This window comes from Mus musculus, chromosome 13 (genome assembly GCF_000001635.26).
Source record: "Mus musculus strain C57BL/6J chromosome 13, GRCm38.p6 C57BL/6J".
NCBI classification, from domain to species: Eukaryota; Metazoa; Chordata; class Mammalia; order Rodentia; family Muridae; genus Mus; species Mus musculus.
Genome location: NC_000079.6, coordinates 31,956,437 through 31,968,549, shown reverse-complemented (window position 1 = coordinate 31,968,549; position 12,113 = coordinate 31,956,437). Strand labels below are relative to the sequence as shown.

General features: G+C 40.5%; 1 protein-coding gene and 1 long non-coding RNA gene across 3 annotated transcripts in view; one reads left to right on the top strand and one right to left on the bottom strand.

The window, feature by feature from the left end:
- The window catches only part of Gmds (GDP-mannose 4, 6-dehydratase), a 519,180-nt gene that overhangs the window by 370,213 nt on the left and 136,854 nt on the right, over nucleotides 1-12,113 (top strand). The window lies entirely within an intron of this gene.
- Nucleotides 6,263-8,490, bottom strand: Gm52056. The gene is made up of 3 exons (XR_003950668.1): nucleotides 8,443-8,490; nucleotides 7,912-8,042; nucleotides 6,263-6,401 (listed from the first exon to the last, which is right to left on the bottom strand). It is a non-coding gene; the product is annotated as a predicted gene, 52056 (long non-coding RNA).

The following is a 12,113-nucleotide window of genomic DNA, read 5'->3' as shown; positions in this document are numbered from 1 at the left end:
GATTGAGTTGAGAATAAAGAAAACTCAGGAGATATCACTGGAATTACTCATAAAACTCCTCACAATGAAGCCAAAGAGATAATTTAGTGGCTAAGAGCACTTACTTGCTGTTCTTAAAGATAACCAGGGTTTGGTTCCCAGTACCTATAGCTACCCAGCAACTCACAGTCCTTTGTAACTCAAGCATCAGAGGACCTATCATTTTCTTGGCCTCCTCAGGGACCTGGTGTGCACGTGGTGCACATACAAACATGGAGGCAGATATTCACTACGTAAAATAAATAATCTAAAAACTATATTTTTAAAACTTACACACACATACACACACAAGCAGAATACGCTCAAACTATTCTATGAATAAATGTGAGGAATCCCCTAGGCCCTTGGAACTTATTACTACTTTTCTCAGTGACCTTGATAAATTATTATGTGTTTTAACTAAATTGTTATCTCTAATACACTTGATGTTTGGGGAAAGCCTGTGCTGGTTAGATTTTTGTTATTGTATGTTTGTTTATGTGTGTTTGTTTGTTTTGGTTTTTGTGTTTGTTTGTTTGTTTGCCTGAATCCAAGCTGGGGCCAACTGAGAAGACAACCTCAGTTTAAAAAAATGCTTGTGAGACAATATATCAAAAGCAGTAAAATCTGGACCACTTAGTGGGGATCCAGGCACATCCCTTTGAAGCCTATGCACATGGAGCCATTCACAGATGAGCTGATGCCTCAGTCTAGCAACCGAGGGACAGAAAAGAGGTAGGCCCTTGTTACACCCTCTCGGTGGAGCTGTGAAATGAGAAGAAAGCAACTGACTTGTCCCTCCCTGGAAAACCCTGTGCTCCTTACAGTTAAAGGCTCTGCATCCCTGGGTAGAGAAAGGCAACTGCAGTACAGAAGGGCCTTCTTTCTTGGCCTTGCTTTTCAAGCGCTCAGAATCGTACACAGTAGCTTAGCAAGTGGTGGTGTATCCCTGAGCTAACCTCCCACCCACTCCAATTTTGCTGCTTAACAAGCACAGAGGAGAATCTGAGGAGAGAATCTGATCCTTTTTCTCTTTGGGTCAAGTCATGTTTACCCTGATGTGAGTTTGTGAACAGGAACTTGCTGCACATATGTTTTCAATGTGGCCGTGGCCTGAAACATCTTTCCTAGCTAATGGTTAGAGAGAAGGGCAGAGTGGATGCAGTGGTGCACACACTGGTCTGTGTCTGCACGTTTACACACAGTCATCATCTGAGCATGCTGATAGGCCCTAATCCACTTTAATAATGTAGTGAGAGATTGCATCATGCTTTGTTTTACAAAATATGAAAACTATCCACAGCTGTGAAGGAATAACCCACATAATTCATCCAAGAGGCTGCCTCTCTTACTTGTGGGATATATTCCATATCTCATATCAACTCACTGATGCAGGGAGATCACATGATAGATGCTGTAAAACAAGCATGTCATTTCCACAGCGGGGGAGGCTAAACCCTGTGACATCTGAGTGATGAGGCACAAGTGAGTTGGAAAGACAGTATATCTCTCCTCACCAGATAATATACTGTCCTTCATTCTGCAACTGTATTTGTATTAGTGAGACAGCTAAGAGAAGAGCTAAAGGATGTGGAAATCTTCAGGTTTTGACTCATCTGTTAAAAGATCTTTCCTGTGGTGTAGACGGTGTTCGTTAAGAATTTTGAAGAAAACAACAGTGGCTATGGCATTCCCCTACCAAGATTTCCTTTACTTCCTTTTTTCATGTTGTTCTAATACTGATTTCATAGTTTTGTAATTTCTGTGCTCTAAATTGGAGCTACTATTCAGGGTTTTTTTTTTCCTGTGTTCCCAAAAATGTATAATATCGAATTAGTTGAGTTTTTGACCTGGTGGTAAATATTTAAAGTCTGTGCTCATAAATTAAGGGATCTTGTGAGCCTAAAGGATATGCCTGCATTCTGTGATGCTTCATAAGGAGACTGCTTTATAAGGAGACTGAATTTTTGGCGATCCCTACATTCTTTTAGCAGGAATGCAGTAGTTAGAACTCAGGACAAGTGCTGCTTGAGGAGGACTGAGCTGTCCCTACAGGAGCTGCCAGACTGCCTAACACATGTCCATTTGCTATCTGGCTGTGAGATACCCTGGTTGCCACATGGTAAAACTGGCATGATCTGTGTGTTAAGATTTCCCTGTACACACATACACCTGCCCAAGAGGTGGTCCCCTTCTCTACTTGTATCTTATTGTCTCCAGATACTGACACTCTTTCATGCAGTATCTTAATGCAAATACGTACTTGGTGCCTAGCCGTTTGATAGCACTGAATGCTGTGTATCCTTAGGTTTGGTTAATAAAGTTGTCCACAGCCTGGAGCCTTACTTGCAGCAGTGGTACTTGCAGCAATGTTAATGCTTTCCAAGGATATCATAACTGTTGAGAAGCCCAAGGTTAATCCAGGTTGATGAGCTATCTCCCTCACCTGGTTAATCTTTCCTTTATTTATCGAATGACCTGAGTTCTCTGACTTCCCTGAACACACATAGAGTGTCTTCTGCATGTCCACACTGTTTCCTCTGTGGTTCAGGGCGTTCAGGCATCACCATTTACGAAGGAAGAGGAATGCTACTTTTCAGTGTGTCCCAGCTTGAGACTGTTAAAAACTTCCTGTGTTATTTTTTCACCTTCTATTTCTCTCTGAAATTGTATCCCTGCTTGATGAGAAATATCAGATTGGAGTGTACAGATAATGTGCTCAATAAGACAACCTCCCCACCCCCTTCCCAGAAAGCAGCTGTTAGAACCTGCACAAGAGCACAGACAAAACCAAGACTGCTCAGGCCTTCAGTGATGTCATAGATCCTGCTAAACTGCCCTCCTATCTTGTCTTCTCCACAAACTCTGACTGTGGCCATGTTTATAAAGTGCCCTGCTGCAGACTAGACAGCACAGTGCATGACAGTAGAGGCTCAGCACTCGGAATGATGTTCTTGTCCACGCAGGCTCTTCTCCTTTCAGTCTACAACTAAGTGTGATTTATAGTGTCTCTCTGTTTCTTGGGGGGGGGGCACTTCTGATGCTTACAGGCTGGAATTCTCTGAGGATTCCTGTTATACTTACACGTGTCTTTTTTGCATGTAGAGTCAAACCATGATCTGTCTCATTTTTTTACTGGAGCTGGGAAGAACACCCCAGGAAGTTATGTACATCAGAGTATCTTCCTAATCATAAAGAGTCTTTATTCTCTTCATTGTCTTCTTTTGCTTCATTTTCCTCGTGGGTTAATTAAAAGTAGCATGTGGTTCTGTAGAGTCTAAGAGAGCAGCATACTATGGCTATTGGATATTTGATGAAGTTTGGTAGGAGAACAGCATCAACTGCAAGCTGTAGTAACTAGTTTCATTGATCTGCTACTATATGCCATCCACCATTATAGAAACTCTACATTCGGTTTTCATTTTATTTTTCAAAAAGAAACTTATAAGGGAGGCATTATTACCCCTCCTTTACAAGTAGGATGACTTGGCCAGCATCCTCATCATGAAGTAACAAAGCTGGGATCCAAATTTGGGTTTGGCCACATCTTTGACCTTCCTGTGTCTCTCTAGCCCTTTTAGGAAGAGCAGACACCAGGTCTCAGCACAGCCATCCTCAATGGGTATAATTGAAAGTGAACATGGTATCTTTGACTGTCTAGTACAGTGGTTCTCAACCTGTGGGTCATAGACCCTCTGGGTTACATATCAGATATTTACATTATGATTAATAACAGTAGCAAAATTACAGTTATGAAGTAGCAACAAAAATAATCTCCTTTTATCCCACAATTTTAAATTTATTCTATAACAGGAGGAACTGTACTAAAGGAACTGCAGCATGAGGAAGGTTAGGACAGATCTGGCAACTGCTGTGCTACAGAGTAATTGTACTTTTGGGTTCAGAGGTCTTAGTTCCAAAAGATTATAATATTTGGGGAAGATGCAGGAAGTTTTTAGCATATAAAATATAATTGCATTTTTAAAATGGCTTTGTTTTATAAAAGTCACTTTTTACATAATTTTAATTTGTATAGTCTATGAAACTAATAAAGGATACTTGAGTAACTTATTTTTCACAGATCGAACATGCCTTATATTGTCTGAAAATGAGGAGGAAAGACCATGTCAAAGTTTATATCAAATAACGAGTTGAACAGCAGGCCAAGTTCTCAGGAAGGCCCACGCAGCTAGCACCGTGGCAGGCAGCGCTGTTTCTCACTAGACCCCAGTTTTAAAGAAGCATTGTCAGAACAGTTGATTGGTGGCTCTTGCTTAGGCTGACTAAATGATCTTCTGTGCTCATCAAGAAGACACATTTAATGATTCCAGTTACGAGTCTGATGGCTTGCTTTCACTTTTCTAATAGCCATTTTTGTAATAGCCATTTTTGTTTTACTACTCAATAGTTGGCTCTCAAAACAGGAAGCCAAGTTTGAGTTCATAAAATCAACGACTAACATTTATACAGTGGCTTCCCCTGACAAAGCAAGCACTGTTCCACACACTGTCTCTTCCCTGTGCTGGAGGTCATGTCACAGCCTCCAGATCCGTGAGGAGGAAGCTGCCATTCCACAACCACACTGGGCAGTCCTGTGGATGATGTTGCCAGTTTTAGTCAAGTCTTGTAGTCAAGTCTCCTCCGCTGACAAGATATCTCTTATAATCCATTGAATCCTTATAGCTTTTAGTAACTTAAAGTTGATCTTCAGCAAGTCTGGTAGAAATCATGGTTTTATTTCTAAAATTCAAAAATTTATAACCCAGGGCCTAAAAAGTCAGTCAACCCCATGAAATCTGACACAGGAGCATACCCATCTTTTCATGAAAGAGGGAGTTTTCACTTTCTCCTTGAATCAGAGGATCCATGACAGAAGTAAAGTTAATAACCACTTTTAAAAATTATAGAGATAACTATGAAATTCTTAAAGATTTTACTTAGTGTTCTTAATAAAAATGATATCATCAGGGATTTAGATTTAACTTGACTGTTACCTGTGCTGATCTATGTGATTTGTTAGAGATTGAAGTAAATGATACTGAAGCTTCAGCATCAGTTGCCTGCTGTATAACTGAGCAATTAGTGGCACAGTTCTGTGACCAGGGGTTCACTGAGTTACACTAGACACTTTCAAAGTAGCTGTGATGGGGGAGCAGGAGTAAGAGTCAGCCCCACCCCTGCATTTCTTGCGTTGTTTTTATTTCTGCAGTCTGTGTTTAATTTGTATTTTAAAAGAAAAGTACGTTATCACAGGCTCAAACATCCCATTTCTTCCCTGATTCCAGGGATTTTCTTAACTCACTGTTTGACATTTGACATTCAGACAGCTTAATTTTATTTACTCATAAGTTAGATTGTATTCCTCCCCAGGCTTCTTGAAGAAAGGTCTTATTTCCTCTTTCTTTTCACCTACCTGCTGTCGGTGTATAGTGTGTATTGCTTTGTGTTAGTTGTCATGAAATGTTAAGTTAGTATAGTCCACAGAATCACCAAGTAAAAATCGGGGACTTTTCTAGGAACTGATTATATCAGTAGTAGCTAACTAGGAACTAATTATACCAGTAGTAGTTAACTAGGAACTGATTATACCAGTAGTAGTTAACTAGGAACTGATTATACCAGTAGTAGCTAACTAGAAGCTTAACATAAAGTAGCAAACATTTTTATCATTACACATTTGCTGCCTACAGAATATAAAACAACCAGAATATGCCACTTCCCTCCACCTACACATACTGCATTTTATCTCCTACAGTCATAAAAACACTAATGAAATGAATCCAAAATGGAACTGTTGGAGCTAGAGGGGTGACTTAGCAATGAAGAGTGTCTGATGCTGGACTCAGATGTCTGCTCCCATGTCAGATGACTCACAACCATTTATAACACCAATTCCACAGGATCCATGTACTTTTCTGGCCTCCATGGGTACCCACACTCATATGCACATGCCCACTTTAACACACACACACACACACACACACACACACACACACACACATGGATTAAGTGGAAAATATCTAAAACTTTACAAAATTGAAAAACCCAAGCACATTTCTTTTAGTCTATAAATTGTCAGTAGGTAAATAATATTTATAATTCAGTTTTCTCAAATTACAAATATTCAAAAGGAACAAAAGATGTTTTTGAATAGCATGGAAAAGTTTTTCATCCAATTCAATAATTTATAGTCTTCACAGTTTTTACTTTTATTAATTTTTGAGAATTTCATATTGCATATAACATACTCTGATCAGTCTCACTCCACCCCTCCCACCTTGCTGTCCTCTTCCTTTTCCATAGGCCTTTGCTTCCAGTCTGTGCTGCCCATATACTCACGGCTGTGGGGTGGCTCTTCAGACGGTGGTCAGCTTACTGGAAATCTAAGCAAAACATACAGTGAGACAGTAGCTAATAAAGAACATCCCTTCACTAAAAACTTAGTATGCAGTGTATTTCCTTAGTAGATAAAAATCCAAGAAACATATACAAATGTGGGATCTCAGCTCTTGTGGACAACTGCTACTTCTGAAAGTAGAATTATTAGAATGCAGAATTATGAAAGCCAGTCCCAGCAGATCCGCCTACAGCACAACTCCCGCACCTACTGCTCAGGCGTCGTCTCAGAAGAGGCCTGGAATGGTTAGAAGAAGCAGAGGAGCAGTAAGTGAGACTGTGAGAGTCTCCTAGAAATGTCAGTAGCTACACCTGTGAAGCCAAACCAAACTGACTGTCCAAGCATGCGTTGAACAAGATTGATACCGATAGACATAACAAATGCAGAAAGGCAAAACACTTGAGGCCTCAACCCTAGACAAAGAACTACAGACAACTAAAAATGCTGAGAGCAGGAGAAACAATCTTCTCTGGCAGAAGAGTACACCAGCTGGTTATCCAATACCAAGTGATTGGCCCTAAGAGCACACACATACAACCAACATCATATGGACTGAACAGGTTGTATTTGTGTATTTTGGAATGTACACACATACACATATAAAAGAGCAATTTAAGAAAAGGAGGTCATGACTTTGAAAGAAAACAAGAAAGGGATATGGGAAGGTTTAGAGGAAAAGAAGGAGAAAATGATATAATTATCTCAAACGGTTTAATATAATTTTTTAAATTTTAGAAGAAAGTGATAAAATCACTAGGTTTATACATATCTCATTGTGTTGTCTTTTAAGTATTTACAATGTATTCTTTCAAATATTTCTGGATTTAACAGGAAGGATCACCCCATGTTATTTTAAGCCTTATTACTAAGTTGACAATAGATATTTTATGTTTGCATACATACATATGGTTAATGATTATAACCTATGTTTCTTTTGTGTTTTGTGATTTTTAAAGATATTTAAACCAAAGTACTGAAATATTTACTTTTTGACCTTTGGATCTTCTGCATCATAAAGTAACAGGATAAAGTAACGCACAAATAGCCCATATGCCTATTTTAACACTAATATATTCACTTTATACCTCTACTGCACTGATGGTTTTGCCACCAGTGGTCAATACATACATCACATGGATGGCATTGCAATCAATGAACTGTCACAGGAAAGTCAAAATATAAACACCCAGCAATGCTACAGCAGCTTAAAGCTGGGATTAGCTTGGATCACCTAGTCTTCTGCTTTTAATGAAATTCCCTCCCTTGTATTTTCATGTTTGGGAAAAAGTCCAAAGTTATCTCATGCTAATTTAGTTAGGCAGTGCCCTCCGGGGATGTCACAGGCTTCCCTGACCTCTCCAGAGGAGATGCAGTGAAGGGATGAGGAGAATTAAACATTCCTAAGAAATTGGAAAGCAGCAACCCCCAGAGAGTTTGCAAAGAAACTAGCTCCAGACTCAGCTGCCAGAGCCTCAAGTCACCTTTTCAGCACTTACTTGACATCTCTCTCAGTCCCATCTGGCTTGACTCCGGGGTCAGCCCGGGGACTAGGAAGAAGTGGCAGCTCAGAGAAGAATTCAAGGGAGGTCCAGCTGAGGTACATGCTGTCTCTGTCTTTTGCTGTTATCTGAAGTGTTTAAAAAGATGGGCCAAGTAGAGTTAGGTCTTTTGTTCTTTAAAACACTCTGAACTGATTTTAGAAGAACTAGAATTTAAGCTTCTCAGATAGGAAGCTCCTTTATTCTTCAAAGCTAGAACTTAACAGTACTTGTTGTTTGTATTTCATAAGACATCTATGACCAATTGCTTCATAATTATGTACGCTGCAGAGAATGTTTTCTCTTATGCATCCAACAAAATGGGAAAGGGGTCTGGGAAATGTTTCCAGTTCTAAAATCATATTCCCATTTATGGTATTTACATCCTTTTAGAAAAGTAGGAAAATAGCTATTATTAAATATGTAGTCCTACTATAAATACAACTAAAAATCAATACTTTATAACTGTTCATTTCATTCTCTACTAACCTGGATAAAGTTCTGTGCTCACTGACGGTATAAGAAGTTGGTGTGGTCCCTGCTCAACTTTACATCTGAGTCAGACTCCTTAGAGGAAGTAACTTCTCAGGGAATTCCTCCTACGAGGCCAGATTGCTGAAATGCCCCAGAGCTCACATTTCACTGTCGTCAGGGCATCAACCAATTGTTACGGTTTTAAATTTATATTAGAAATAATCTTGTTGGTTTTTTTTTTTGGGGGGGGGGATTGTTGTTGTTGTTGTTTTTCTTTTTAAAGCAAGGTAGAAGGCAGCACATGTCACATTAACCTAAAGTTCTGGTAAGGCTGATTCAACTCCCTTTGTGGGAACAACCTTCTGGAAAGTCTATCTGATTACATCTCAGGAAGGGATCCACCTCAGGGGTATCCTTTGTCTGGTTCTGTGCAAAAGTGAGAAGTCACTTTTCAAAGCAAGGCAGTTTGTTCAGGAGAGTTTGAGACATAAATATACCACCCCATTTCTTTGCTGCTTTCCATTGTAGCTCTGAAGGTATTCTTTTTCACCATTTGACCTAGGAGACTTGGCTCCCAAGACAGGTGTGGGTTCTGACGCTGAGCATGTCCCCAACTGGAAAGAACTCCTCTTTGAGGCCCACTTTGCTAACTGCTAAAGCCCAAACAAACCCTCCAGTTCTTACAAGTTCTTCTGCAATACTGAGCCATTAGCCTAAGCTCCTAGTATCTACTTTCTCTGTCCAAAGAAGGGGCTGGAGGAAGGAAAGGGAAAAGGAAGAGAGCGAACCATCACAATAATCATCGCCATCACAAAATCAAGCACCTTTATTTTTTGGAAAAGACAAAAATCGTTCTTTGCTGCAGATACTTACCTCCCATTCCACATAACTTTCAAAAAGGATAGCCATCTAACCACAGTGAGAGAGGAAGTGTGCAGCTTGGGGCGGGAGTCACAAAGCTCAGCAGGGGACTGGGCTTTTTTCAAAGGAGCCAGTCAAAAGGCGAGTATGGGTCAGGAAGAAAGAAGGGCTCTGTATGGAATCTTAGAGAAGGCTTCCCAATACTTCTAGATCTCCTGCTAACTCCAGACCCTGCATCCAGGGTGTGAAGGAGTTAACGGGCTCAGTGAGCCCTCACCCTCATCAGGGAGTGTCTTTGGGCACCAGAGAGAATCTGGCACAGAATGTGTTTTCATGCAACTGCTTATCAAAAACTAAGCTTCTGCTGTTTCGTTTCAACGGGTAGAAAGGGTGGAAAACTGGCCGAGGGAGCAGGAAATTTGCCTTGTGTTCCTACTCAGTCTCTATGTGACCCTGTTGCAGGTCAGACTTCTAAGCATGGCTCAGTTTCTCCATCTGTAAACTTAAACAATGGAATGAACCTTAGTTGATTTTCATACAAAAAGTGTTGGGGAAAACCTCCTGATGATTCTCAGCCAAGCTACGGCCAAATGAACACTTAGGAAGCTTAGCCCTGCTCTCTCCTAGGTTCATGCTGCCCACTTGCCCTCTTATCTGTTTAAAAGGATTTCAGCCACAGCTCTCAAGGCCTATTAATGGGTTGTATTCCTACCTAACCTTGTTAACACCATCCCAGCTCGAGGAAGAGAGAAGAGGAGCTAAGAGGCCTTTTGCCAAAGTAAACAGTAAAGCTTGGAAGCACTTAGGCCCAGATGATTAGGAAAATGATGTTGAATAAAGGCTGGCATCGGGTTCTGGTATGATTACGTTGCGGTCTGCTTCCACACAGCACAGTCTGCACCTTGGGATCAGTTTGAAAAGGTTTTGTTGTTGGTTTGTTTGTTTGTTTGTTTGTTTGGCCTATTTTGGTTTGGTTTAATTGGTTGTCTACCTTTTAAAGGATCCGATTTGTTTAAATCTTTTGCCCAACCTTATGTTTAGATGCTATTTATACGTCTTTCTTCCTCGCTGAGAAGTCTAGGTGGAAATATATTTTCGTTAAACTCTAGATTACTATTTAGACATGGTTTTTAGCAAAGGAAAGTCGTTTATCAATGAGTAACACAGCTCACCATTAAGAAAACATGGCCACCCCCTTAGGATTGTTTCCCTGTATAATATAAATTTATTTTTTGAACAGAAGAAACCTATATATATGAGACATAACATAAACACACACAGAGAGAGAGAGAGAGAGAGAGAGAGAGAGAGAGAGAGAGAGAGTGCCAGGAGTTTGCGATTTTTTTTTTCAAGGCCTGTTGCTACCTTACCAAGTTTGGGCAAGGAATCAGAAATTCCTAAGGATGAGATGTTGAAGGTCCAGATTCTGTTCTACAATGTATTTTAAAAGAATTAGCACTCTGAAAAATACTGTGTTTCTATGTTTGGTTTGATAACATCCCAGGAAATTATCACATCGTATCTTGAGGATCATTATGGAATACTGATCTCTTAGATAATAACCTAGGAATTCTCTCCAATAATATTATCATTTATAGTAGCAATAACATGTGGTAGATCACAAAGTACTCTCCATATATTATTGGATTGGGTATCTAAAACCCTCTAGCCAGAGTTGAAGTGAAAGTAACCAGCCTACCCAGTGACAAACGTAGCCCAGTCCTTCCTACAACAATGAGGAGACTGTCCCTTCACGTCCATCCACTTTCCTATAAAAACGCTGTGTTTGGATAAATGAACATCTCAGCTCACACCTCTTCTACAAGTTTTGGGTTCTTTTTTCCCCGAGGGGTTGTTAAGTACACATGTGCATCATACAAGTGCATGTATGTAGAGACCAAGGTCAACATTGGGTGGCTTTGTTCGGGGACTGTCTTTCTGAGGCAGAGTCTCTCCCTGAACCTAGAGCTCACTGTTCTGCTAGGTTACCTACCAGTGAACCTTGGGGATCCTGCAGTCTCTGCTCCCACCCCTAGCATTTCCATTACAAGCACATGCCACCATTCCTGGCTTTTCTTGTTGGTACCAGAAAAAGGACTCAGGTGCTCGTGCCTGCATGGTTACTACTTTACCAAATAAGCCATCTTCCAAGACTCACGGTTTTGTTTTGAGTTCATGTTCTCACATTTCCTCTCCCAAGACAGTTTACAGGTATGAAGACTACCACCTGTCATGTACAAAAGTACATGTGTGATCACAGAAAAGCTTCCTAAGCGGCCTGCACTGCGCTCATTGCTGAGAATCAGATTATTTAAAACAAATAAACACAACATTTTCTTAACTCCTAAACTCTGGTCCTAGCGGTTATGCTCCAAGAAGTAGAGCGAGGGAATAGTTAGGACTAGAGTGCTGTCCTTGCTTGTTGCCTCTGAGAGATCCTCTGATTGGCAGAGGGTTGCAGGGGCACCACCAGCAGGTGGCGCCGTCTCCTCCTGGTGTGCATCTCTCTAAGCCCTGTAGTAATGGGTGCTGTACATAGTTTGAAGCAAATGGTCAACCCCAACCCCTTTCCATAATAGTTCTAGCAAAGTTCTAGTATAACACTGAGTGGAAAAAGTAATGTGTCCTGCAAACAAAAACGGGTTCCCACTCACTGCCTTACAGATCTTGGAGCCACCATGATGCCAACTGGGATGTCCTGTTGTCCCCACTATGTACCCCTAAGCAAACACGCAGTCCATTGTACTGTTAGGAATACAATACTTGGGCTTTCTTTTACTTCTTCTTCTTCTTTTTTTTTTTAAATTCCTGTTTTTCCTGGAATC